This window comes from Chelon labrosus (genome assembly GCF_963514085.1).
Source record: "Chelon labrosus genome assembly, chromosome: 14".
NCBI lineage: Eukaryota > Metazoa > Chordata > Actinopteri > Mugiliformes > Mugilidae > Chelon > Chelon labrosus.
In genome coordinates, this window is record NC_140347.1 from 20,107,123 (window position 1) to 20,118,319 (window position 11,197).

Genomic DNA, 11,197 nt, shown 5'->3' on the forward strand with positions numbered 1-11,197 from the left:
GCTGAAGTCTTTTGAGGCACCAACTTTGAGGTCCTTTGTGATTTGGGGATTTAAAGCTGACTTGACTTGAGCACTTTGTTATGAATCTGAAAAATAGGTAGCCCTCTTGCAAGTAGACTGCTATCAGCATGGTCATTTGGTGGTAGGAAACAAGGACATCCATGGTGGATCAAGATGAGATCAGTTCAACTTGGTACCTGGTGACTTTGTTTCACCAAAGGTTTGTTTCCTGTCTTCACTACTACTCACTTAATTTTTTCCCCTGTCACGACATGGCTAGTCTCTTCCTGTGTGTCCTTTCAAAAAAAATCTTTGCACCTTTTTTTCCCCCCAATTTTGAAACCTAGATTTTATACACTCACGTGTACTCAATTATAACCTACCATTTTACTCTGCTGCAAAACTCTTTCCTTGTATGTGACTGCATGTTGTGGGTCAGTGGAACAGCAAGGATCCCGTGACAAAAATATTGCTCCATAGTGCCCCCACTGTCAGATACTGCAAAAGGTGCCTTTAATGTGAGTTTATAACTTATAAAATCTCCATGTGTATAACACTGACATAAATACTGGTGTTGAATCAGTGGAAAATAACACCAAAAGGACCCATACTGATTTCACAAACCAGTTAAATAATAGATAATATTTATAGGGTAACATAATAAAGGTGTAGGCATTCTAAGCATAACCATTTAGCAGAAACAACGGTCCCCTAGCACACTGGACACCCCACTGATTTATCTGAGCTTGGGATGAGTCACTTACAGTACTTGTCGGGACAGGAGCTTCGGAGGGGCTATCTGCAGCGCTGTTTTAGACTGATGCCTTAACAAGAAAGAAGTGAGAGTCTCCCAGTAAAATAAACCACAAATACTTCTCGAGAAACGCTGCACCCTGCTGTTCGGTTTCAGCTTGTTGACACAACTGCTCAGGACAGATTGTTTTTCAAATATGCAACCGGCTGTCAAATATACAGTGTCAAATTAACTTGAGGGTTGCCTCCCAAAGGTCTCCGTTCTCTATATTGCATTTGTTCGTTTTCTTTGGGAAGTCTCCCAGAAGTGGAGGAGACCACAGACATGAAAATACCTATGTGAAGTGAAGCTTAACTACGCGGCCAACTGGCTCAACCCGTAGTCTGCATGTAGACATGCCCTAATATGACAAAATTTATTTTAAAATGACTCACAGCTTGTTTATTTCCTTTAAGCTCTTGTTTCAGATGTACACTCAGTTGTTTGGTTTCTACTGTAATCATTCTTGGGTCTGAAAATGGCTTTATAAATGAAATACTTGGCACAGTTACCAAGTAGCCAAGCCCTTGAATGCTGACCTACTCCCTTTTGACTCTTTTTGTGCTTCCCTGCAAAAGCCCGCTAATCCCCAGAAACACAGCGCTGTGTTAAGAGCCACCATTTTCTTTTAGTATGAACCCTACTCTCCCTCGACATCCTTTTGAAAATGTCCAAAAATGGAGAGGAGAGAGGAAAAAGAGCTTGGGGGGAGGGAAGGGACCTGACAGGCTGTTCCAGCGATGAGACCCATGACTGACACATTTACTGTGGAACAAGACAAGTATGCGAATGTGCGAGAGAGACAGAAAAAGAGACATGATAGAAATAATGCTTCTCTCTCTCTCACACACGTACACGTACGTATAAAGAAAGTGAAATGTTAGCAGATAGTATCTCTTCTGGTCAGCTGAGTGAGGTCACGGGACCCAAACTCAAGTTCAGTAATTTCATTCCGCGCAGGCTGGCCAGGAATTTTTGCAGGGGCACAAGCAACTCTACAGGACTGCAGTCTTTTTATACCCTGACTGTAAGCCACGCCACAGACTGATTTGTCACTTTTTCCATAATGAGCGCTCATTTGATCTGCTGCCATCAAAATGGCCTTCCGTCCGAGACAACTGTCACTGTTTATCCACATTATGAAGATAACAGGGCCATCTTCTGTGGTTTGGCGGTGTCAGATGAGTCGAGTGTGGAGGAGATTGTCAGAGGAGAGGAGAATGATTCATTGTGTAGCTCTATAATTGAATGATCCAGCATTCATCGTGGGCATGATGGTGAGATCATCCCCCACCATTAGACCTGCAGGCTTCCGAACTGAACTGCGGGACAGCAGCGCTGTGCACAGAGCGGACCGTACTGGTGGTTTGGCCTGTCATACCCCGTTAAACTGTATATTCCTCACTTTCCTGTTGGCTATTTTATAAAGCAGTGTTAAGAGACACCCGACCTCGTAGGCTGCAACTGGTTTCCATTTATTTCGCAACAGTGTGAAAGTCATTAGCTTGAAAAATGTCCCTGCAACAGGTAATCAATCACAGCCAGGATTTTCCAGTTTTTATTTTTTTAATGTTGCATTCAGGAACACACGGACATATAGGCCCTGAGAACTGGGACAAATATCTGATCTCAAAAATGTAAAATATGGTAAAATTTTATACCATTAAAGCTTCATTATTTACACTTAATAGATGAATAGATTAGATTAGAGATAGATTAAGGTCTGAATCAGTATCACATATGGGCAGCTTGACTGATTTTACTCTCAAATGTGGATCATAAGTCAAAAAAGCCAGAGTTTTCCCATAATTAAACTCAGCAACCCCATCCTTGTAATACAGGTTACTCTTTATTAATCTTAAAATCCAAGAATCCCCCTGTAATTTATCATCATTAAAACTGATGGGGTGTCTCTTCATTCAGCTAAAAGAAGCTAATTCCTCCACTGTGGTCTCCGGCTCAGTCGGGAGAAAGCCCGTGTTTAACTTCCACTGAAAAGCTGAGGCCTGAAAAAGCAAAATTCACACATACGAGCGAAGCGCTTGCCTTGATTATCTGCATTGCAATTTAATGATGTAAACAGCCGCTGAAAACATCAATCAAGTTTGATTAATATGCTCCCTAGGGTTAGTCTGTCTCCCTAAAGTAAACTGCCAGTCACTTTAAGCGAGCAATAGCGGGATGCAATTAAGAGTTTGCATTCGGAAATTTTGTTTGTGGGAGTCTTTTGGCTCCGTTTTGATCCGAGATTAAGCAGGTATACATCTGCGTGGGCCAACATGACAGCAGAATGAAGCAGTCAAACCGTTTTCGGCAAAGCAAGTGCACAGAGGAGAAATTTGGAAGGTTCTTTGTGAGAGATAGGCGGCAAGAGAGGGTGCTCGACCTCCCTTAAGAAGCCATCTGTGTACTGTGCATGCCTACGGTACAGTTCAGTACAGTCTGTCCCGAATGTTAACAACACAGATACTCTCAGAGCTGCAAAGATTAACTGCCAGCACTGAGATGGTAACTGCTATGGAGATTTGATGGGTCATGTGATATTGGCTCTCATGTCTGTCCCGCACAAACAACAACGTCATTCATGTCAGCTGGTTATGGCGATCTTGTAGCTTTGTTTATACAGTGGAAACGTGTTCGGGAGGCTGTGGCAAAAACCCGTGTGAGACTCACCTTGACTTTGCCACCGCATTGCAAATCAGTAAGTTAGAAGAGGCAGCCTTTTCCACATTTGTCTAGCGAGCCTCACATCAGAGCACAAAGAAGCAATTTACCTCCTCAGCATTGCACAAAGTAAATACACCAGCTGCAGTCATAACCTTGCCTCCTCCCTCCCTCCCTCCCTCCCCCCCTCCGTCTTCTTCCGTGTGCACAAGCGATAAAAGGCACGAGGACGGGAGAAAGACTACTAGGTACACAGGTAAATGGACAAAATGATCCAGTTTGCCTCATTAGAGGGAAAACGCTATGTTCCCGGTGACACTTGCAGAGAGCCCGGTTGTCATGGAAACCCGGCGGCATTGTCACAGAGTGTTTCCGTGGGGTTCTTGTCTGTCTGTCTCTTCCACATTTGCTCTTCATCAGGGACACTCAGATCACTGATATTCTACACCACAGGGCTATGACTCATACACATCATCTTTTGCATCTGGAACACGAAGGGGTGGGGAAAAGAAAACAATGCACACACACACACACTATATAGGGCAGGAACACACACCTCGTTGCGTGTACACACGTGCATTTACTCGGCTTGCGCAAACAGGAGGGTTTTTTAAGGTACGCAAAATAACAAAAAGGACTTTTAAGGTTTTTCTCCTTTGCCTTTTCCATAACATGACAGATGTGCACCACACCATGTAGTTCTCATTCCTGAGTGGTTCCCTTTGTATCTTTCGGCCTTTGTGATTTGCCATGTTTCCCCTCATCACACATCAGGTAGATTATGTGCTTTAATCGCCCTTTAGTCTGACTGATCGGCTGATGTGCGCAGTGTGCTTCCTGCTTATCTAGGCCACCAGATGTCAAAATCTGGGGCCTTATGGAAAGCTAGAGCAGCATCCTCAGCACCAGGCAGCGAGAGGAGATGACTGATGTGGAGGAGAACGCCAAACTGTGCAAGGAGAGCAGACTCTGAATAGGGGTTTCGGGAGGGACAAGACGCATGTGTTTGCCAAAGATTTCTTTCTTTCTTTTTTCTTTTTTTTTTGAAGTGCGCCAGGTGATTTTCATTTGAGCTTAAGATAAGGAGGCCAGTGCAAGTCACGCCATCGCATACACACATGTGCACCCTAAGGTGCAAGGTAGAACAAAGTGATGAGTGACCCACTGCCTCATCGCTCTCCTGTGTTCGCCTACAGCTGTTTCATCAAAGTCTCTTCTGGCAAGTCTTCTTCATGTGCTTGCCTGATACACACACCGTCACACTTACGTGCACAGACACACACTTATCCCGTAGCCATTTATCTCTCCTGCCAGCCTGATCTGGCTGCTTATCTCTTCAATCTTTTCCTAACTTGGATGGACACACGCACCACCAACCCCCCCTACCACCCCAACTCCCAGTCTCTCTCTTTCCTTCTCAAAACTGGCATTAGCCACATATGGCTCCCTATATTCTACATTCCACATATGGATCTATGGACGTTGGATAAAAACATGTTCAAGACATTTGATGTGGATTCTGTGTCACAGAGAAGGTCTTTAATCATTACAATCCCTCTGCTGCAGCACATTCACTGTTACTCTGCCTCCTCACTTGGGATGGATCATTTGCTTTCAGTGTAAATTATTCTCAAAGACGTGCATGCACGTGTTTCCATTTTCTGGGCATTTACAGGTGTAATACAACCTTTGCGCCTCTAACTAATGCACATACAGGAGATGACTCTAAAAGTATGCAGTAATGTCTTTAAATGAGACCTTTGTTGGTAGCTTCAGTCTAACACAAGTGGCATCGAAGTTTTCTCAAGATTAAAACTAGATTTTCTTTGTAGCCTCTTGCTGAAGTTTTAAACATGCTGTGATTATTCAAGGTGCCCCGTATGTTGGTCGGCTATCAGCCATTTTAACAAAATCCATTTGTTTTGGGGGGGAAAGACGAACAGAAACCACTCCTTCATTTGTTCTTAAACAGATTTATTGCCAAGTTTGAGTTCTTTTTCAAATGCACATATACACTCATTGGCAAGTTCATTAGGTACCATAGTAAATACAAATACTTTCTAATATAACAGTCCTGCAGTAGCTTTGTGAAGGATATAGTGTTCTGCATTAGTTATTTGTTCAGGCATGTTTTTATTTTGGAAGCTGTGGTTTGTAATACTACTGAATTGCATTGTGTTGTGCCGACACACGTTTCTATTATTCTTACAGCCCCATTTTAGCCAGTGAGATAGGCTAATTTAATCCAGATCAACAGCACCACAAACTACATTCTCCAAAATGATCATCCAGTTGAATTGCCACCTTTCTTGCACTGTTTCAACATCAGCTGAACATTACAACAGTCGTGAAAGGGTGTTAGTGCAGGATTGTTATATCAGAAGGCAGTCTTTCTCAATAGTGTGCCTAATGTTTTGGCCGCAGGGTGAATATTGTCTGTAATTCTGGCAAGAGTTTCGTTATGTTAATATCCAAATATAACACCTTCAGCGCCACCTGTGTCCTCCTTGTGAGTATTTTCAGCGCGCACCTGTCATTTTGACCTTGAAAATTTACTCTCGCTTCAGATTATTTATTTATTTTTTACTTTTCTTGCCTTGGTCATTCAGATATTAAATTCAAAATGTGATTTATGGCATGTCAATTACTCTTCCGGCATTTGTGCGTCTTGAATTTACAGTGCCATTAAACAAATAATGGGACACTGGATTTAAATTGCCAGTGACCTTGACCTTGTCACTGGAGCATCGGCTCCCGCGCTGAATTTATCCATCCTGCAACTGCCTCCTTCCGAACCTATCTGTATTCATCTTCCCATGCATTAAATGAACTAATGAGGCGTAAAACTGGCTGTTAAAGTCACTGATTGCAAAGTGTGGGGCAGCTACCATAACAGAACAGCATGTTAACATGCGAAGGCAGCTATTTTGCGGCCAACTGCAAAATCAAACATCAGTTAACTAGAAAGTCGGAGAGCCTCGTGCGATTCTCACCGGAGTCTTAAGCCCAACGGTGCATAGCTGATGTGTTTCCTGCCTAACTGCTTCCAACCAGTCAGCCAGCCGCTCCCTGGCAAACCAGCCTGTGTGTGACTCATCACACGGAGCATGTGATCATTTTCTTAATGCACACACGCACACGCATACACACACACACACACACACGTATACAGTCACATTTATGTGCCAGGGGCTTCCCTCCCCAACAGTGCATAAAGACATCCCTGACAGAATACAGAAAAGGAAAGCCCTTTGTGTTTAGTGTGGGAGTGTAAGTGTGTGTGTGTGTGTGTGTTTCTTTTTTTTTTGCGTGTCTGTGTTTGAAAATGTTTGTATTAATGACAGTGTGAGTAGATGTGTGAATGGGAGTGTGTTGATTTTCCTGCAGGCCACCGTTTGATGAGCGATGAGTCATCCGGATGGAGACCCCGAGGAAGACTGGCAGGTTGGTGATTCACCCTGCCAAAAAAAAAAAAGAAAGAAAGGAAAAAAGAAAACACACACGCACGCAGTTGAAAGACAATGCGTGTGCGTGAGCCTCTACGTGTTCTTTGCAGTAACACAGTACATGCATGCATATGTATTTGCTGTATTGATGAAGCCGTATTTGTCAGCATATGTTTATGAATATACACAGTACAGTATATATCTGTGTCCTATGGCTGGGCAGCTTGCTTTGAGGTGTTTTTGTTTATCCTCTCGCAGAGTGTGGAGAGTCATGCATATATCAGAGCAGCGCCACGGGGAATTGTTGACTCCATTAATCCAGTATGCAGGAGAGCATTCCTCACTCCGCACCACACACACACACACACCGTCAAATTCTCGTCTGCTCGCCGAAAACGACGAGAACGGTCGCAGTGCAAGATAGATGCGGGCATCTGCCGCTACATGCATGCCATTTGCATACGTGATCTCCTTATTTTCACGCTGGATACTGAATGCCTACACCTTTAAAACTGTGTGCAGGGCGCAGCGGCAGATGCAGAGGGGGCATCATGAGTGATATCAATCTGATATTCTGGTGGCTCCGTTCTGCATCATTTTTATTATTCACAAGTCTTGTCAGCCTGGGGAGAAACAAGCTAGATTTGCTGACAGAAATGCGACGTTAAGGGATTCATTTTGATTATGCTGCTACTTTGTGATACTCTTTCTGATTCAAGCAGTTTCCAAGTATGCTTACAGATTCACGTAATGGCTTAAAGAGCACCATGTTAAGCTCGAGCTTTAAACACTCATTATTGATTCAGTGTCACTTAAGGCCATCTGAAGGCTACGCTATGGATATGTACGTTGCAGCACTTACGGGAGGAATTCACAAGAGCCACGATGGGCGATCATCGTCGCGACTGCGGCTGTGGTTAAAGCAGTCAGAGACTATCTCTTTACATTAAGACGATTGATTAGCCAGGCGGCATGCTTGGCTGATGATGAGGCAGTTATCTAGAAGAGGCAACAGTGAGATCATTAATCTTCCACCGTGATGATGATGATGATGATGATGATGTTGCACTGTGCATGTGTCAGAATGCCCACGTGTGGCTTTTTGATAGGTGAAAGCAGCCCTTGTTTGTTCACAGCAGTGCTGATGAGGAGTTATCAGAGAAAAGGGAACACTCTGTCTCTTTCTCCGTGTCTCTAGGACTCCCTCTCTCTCTCTCTCTCTCACACACACACACACACACACGCACATATAAACACACACACCGATTTGCTCTCCCGAGGGTCACCTTGAGCTGCACAAATTGGCTTTGGTTGGTCGAGGTCTCAGCGCTGGCAAATTAGTCAGACGCTGCATCTCTTTGAAAGTCTGAACTAGAGCCACTCTCCCAACTGTCTTTCCAAACATCACATGCTCCCTCTTTTGTTCTCTGTCGTCAGCCCTGCCTCTGTTTTTTCTGTTTATGCAGCACTCTTTCTTCCATTCCCTTTTTCTATACTAATTCCCCTATGCCTCTCTTCTACCAAATCAGTATGTCTTTCTAATTCTCACTTTATCTTTGTCTCCATTTTCTCTCTCTCTCTCTCGTTCTCTCTCTTTCACTCACTCTCCTCCTCTTCCTCCTCCACCGCTGATGAATGGAGTGGAAAGTTCTCCCGCAGTATCACTGAACGCAGCTGCTGTGGCATTTCTTTACTCATTCATTCAGACGGCTGTTAAATACAGTTCCACTTCCCCACTGTTATTCTCGCTCCGCCGTTTATGTGAGTGCGCTGCTTCGGCTTTACTTATCGTTGCGGTGACTGAGCTTGTTTGCTTGGCAGACACGCAGGAACTTGGGAAAGTGCTTTCATTAAGGAAGAATGATACTGCAGTGTCACCAAAGTAGCTGAAGCTATTAATTTCCAGCGAGCTACGCTGTCAGTGGAAACAAGCACTCATTTTGTAGCTGACAGAAGTATGCACGCATGTGAAAAATGGACAATATTAGCCATCATGTGTGTAAATAAAAGCTGCATCAATCAAGAAGTTCCTTCATGAATGACAATGAGTGTTAATTAAGCACTAAGAAATCAGCATGTACACAGCTTATGAATGTTGATTTTGGCATTTTGATGAATCGCTAATGTTTACATCCTGTCTTTGTCAATAGCACATTTTGTATTCTGCACGAGATCTGGATGCCTGTTGATTGTAATTTCGCTCGAGAGGTCGTCTGGTACTGATCACTCATCTTCTGTTCTTTATGTTTGCTGATTTGAGTATTAGGCTATTTATTTTAAACCCGAATCTACAATTAAAGCTATTTGGCGCTACCTGGATAAATCGCGGTAAAAGCACTGTGATAAAGCGATGCTCATATCTTTGGTTCTGGAGAACATGGAAATCTTTGCAAATTAAACTCCAAATTATGCATTTTGATTTCATAAACAGCTATAAACATTTACACATTTTCTGTTATGAATGTCAATAATCTGCCACAGAAGACAAAAATTCGGCTAAAACCTAGCAAAGCAATCAGAGAAGATAACACTGTTAGCTAAAAGTAGGCTAGTGGAAACGTTAGCCATAAAACTGTTAAACTGGTTGGTTTACTTATGTATAATAAATGATTAAACTTAACAATGAAACACCTTAGTTACCCAGTTAATAATGGCTAACTGTTGAAATAACTTCTTGTGAACAGTGCATCCAAAAGTGGCAAACATACTACAGGCTAACTAGTTAGCTAGCCAGATGTTTACTTAAGCTGTTAGCTAAAAGAAACAAAAAGAGTTGAAATTACTTGGTGTAAAAAGTAAATCTAAAAGACAGTAGTTGTTAATTGGACTCACTGGATAAATACTGACATAATTAAAATAATGCATACATGGTTAGAGCATCTCAAAAAGATCTAAACTCTAAATCAGCATTGACCCTGACAACTACTTTTATTATACTTTTATATAAAGTAAGTACTAGTACTACATAACATTTACTTACAAACATATGTGGAACATAAGTGTTGGCTCTTTAGCTCGTCTGGTTGTGGGCGTAAATCTGATGACAAAGGTCGGAAACCTCTTTTTATACCTAGTATCTTCTTAAACAGTTCAGAAGACACTAGGTAGCACGAGCAACAGACTGAAACAGTGCTCTCTTTGATCAAGACCGAGTGGGTCCTCATCTTTTGTCTTGCCACTGGCTGCGTTGGCATGGTAACCCCACCAGAGTGGGGAACACTGTGGTCGATCAGCAAATGGGTCACATGGAGACGTAAACAAGCACCGAGCCACACATGCGTGCACGCAGACACACATAGTTGTGTTGGCTGTGGCTGCCCCCATAGCATCAAGTGCACTGTTACAAAGTAAAGAAACTCTGACCTATTTCGCCACCAGGAGAGAGAGAAAGAGAGAGAGAGCTTTTCTTTGCACCGCATGCTTGTGGTGCAACATGCTATACGTTTAAAGTATCAGCCTGCGTTTCCTTTAAAACATTCCCTTAGATATTTTAGATGTACGCGAGTAAGATGGAAAAGCCATTTGAAGGCAGATGCAAAATGATGTGTCTGGTTGGGCATTTGCAAAATTAACATTTGCCTGTCTGAGGCAGCCTCCACTTCCTGCTGGTGATGCTGAGACAGAAGGCAGGAAGAGGGTTAGTGAGGCACCGGCCTCTCTGTGATTGCCCCCTGCTAGAGGAGAGCCCCGCACGGTGACTCATTACTGGTTAGCAGGGAATGTTCACTGCAGACGAAACCACAGGAAGTAAGGAGAGGGGAGAAAAGGAGAGGAGGTTAGGGAGAAGAGAAGAAGAAGAGAAGAGAAGAGAAGAGAAGAGAAGAGAAGAGACATTCATTCAGTTCTCTGTCCGGATGCCCTCCTGACCAATTCGCAGTGCAAGGCAGTGTTTACTTGGCTCCGAAACACTTGCACTTATGGTCCACAAACCAGTCAAAGATTTAGAGTTGCAGGGGTTTTGTGTGTCTTGGTCCGCTGCCACATCTTGGTGACCTTGTAAAAGTTTCTGCAGGGCAGCGTGACGCAATAAAAGATCATGTTTACTGTAGCAAAATCTGCAGCGGCACAGGGTTTGCAACAGAAAACAACTTCTCTGTTTGACGACCTTTTGCAATTAGCAGTAAATCGTGGTGCGAGTGATGTAAAGAGATATAAAGAACACACACATACGTACACACAGACGCATACATTTTAGCGTGTCTGGCTGGCTGGCTGGCTCTCCTGCATGGTTCAGGGCTGGCATTCAGTTACATCATTCTTCAGAGAACGGAAGCTCAGATTACAGGAAAGGCAA